We start from the raw sequence: 1,695 nt of genomic DNA on the forward strand, positions 1-1,695 counted from the left end.
CTTATTCTACAGCGCCACATCAGGAGTCCTTAGTTTCTCATTTGGAAGCATAAAATTTAAGAAATCTCCAAATGAAGGAAATTCTCTGGGTTAACTTGTGCCTCGTGCAGTTATCACTCCTCTCTCCAAACCCAAACTTCTGGTGTGGCTCTGTAGGATCAGCACTGGACTGTGAATCACATGATTGGCAGTTCAAACCCACTAGCTCCTTCTAAGAAACCCTACTGAGGGTTTCTGTGAGTCAGAACCTACTTGATGGCACTTACTTCAAACCCAAAATGCAACCCAGTGTTGAAAAGAGATTTAGGTAACTGTACCTGACTGATTTATTTGTCATTATTATTTTGTTACAAAAGTATAAGATAGCCTGATTGAGTGAATAGTCAAGATACCAAGAAATATTTTCCAGGTTAAATTGCAAAGGGAAATCACTAAACTGGAGATTGTTGTTAAGTGCCATCAACTTGGTTCTGACTCAGAGTTACCCTGTACAGGGTTTTCGAGGAGCAGCTGGTGAGCTTGAACTGCCAACCTTTTGGTTAAAACCAACCTTACAGTCTAGCGCATTAACCTATAGTGCCACCAAAGTTTGAAAAGAAAGCTAATGAATGCTATGTTGTTGCAAACCTTTTATCTCCTGGTTTCACAAACATTCACAAAGACTGGATACCACCTATCTCAATGAGTAGCATCACAATAACTAAAATAGAGAAATCCTGAGAGAAAGCTTACTGAGAGGAGATTATGAAGTATATAGAAAGAGAAAGTAAATCAGCTTTGTAGGTAGTGATTTTATTCAGGAGATGCCATAGTTGAAGAAAAGTATTTATATGGAATTAACACCATTGCTTAATAATATAGGAGGACAGCTTCTGGAAAGCCACAGGTATTGAACCATAGTGGAACAGTGACATGCTATGAAGGTTAGGGAAATATAAAAAGTATTACACTTCCACTGTTCGAGTTATTTCTAGCTCTGCTAAGTAAAGTACACTCAGGTAAACCCAGCTCAGTGGATGGGACAGATGCTGAGAGGTGATCAAGGAATTCCACCAGCATCTTGGAAAAGTACAACTACTAACCAACGTGACAGAGGTTTGAAGCCACCCAGAGTCACTTCAGGAGAAGGGCTTAGTGATCTGTTTCCTGAAAGGTCACAGCCTTGAAACCCCTACGGAGCACAGTTCTGCTCTGCACACATGGGAGAGCTATGCATCAGAATCAACTGACAGACAGCAGCTGGCCCTGGAATTGTTTCCTCTTGATGGAGTTTGAGACCTAAACCCTTCAGTTTCTTTAACCATAAATCAAATATGAAGAATGAGATGGCCTCCAAATGCTGCTCTTTGATCCCACAAAGTCCCAGCTGGATTAAAATCTCATCATCTGGGGCAATGGTTTCTAACTAAGTATACTCATGAGAGCATTCAGACAAGAGTCACTTTCAGAAGCCCAACCAAAAAGCAAATCTACTGTCATCAAGTCTATTCCAACTCATAATGACCCTATATAGAGTTTCTGATATTGTACATCTTTACGGGAACACAGTCTCATCTTTCTCCCAAAGAGCATCTGGTGAGTTTGAACCACTGATCTTGCTTTTAGCATCCCAGTACTTATTCTGCAGTGCCATCAGGACTCAAGGCTGCTTATATGACAATGTTGTTGTTGTTAGGTGCCATAGAGTTGGTACCG

General features: G+C 40.7%; 1 protein-coding gene across 1 annotated transcript in view; it reads left to right on the forward strand.

The window, feature by feature from the left end:
- Positions 1-1,695, forward strand: part of MAGI2 (membrane associated guanylate kinase, WW and PDZ domain containing 2) — a 1,931,490-nt gene that overhangs the window by 611,085 nt on the left and 1,318,710 nt on the right. The gene's annotated exons all lie outside the window — the stretch shown is intronic.

This window comes from Chrysochloris asiatica, unplaced genomic scaffold (assembly GCF_000296735.1).
Source record: "Chrysochloris asiatica unplaced genomic scaffold, ChrAsi1.0 scaffold00010, whole genome shotgun sequence".
Lineage (NCBI taxonomy): Eukaryota > Metazoa > Chordata > Mammalia > Afrosoricida > Chrysochloridae > Chrysochloris > Chrysochloris asiatica.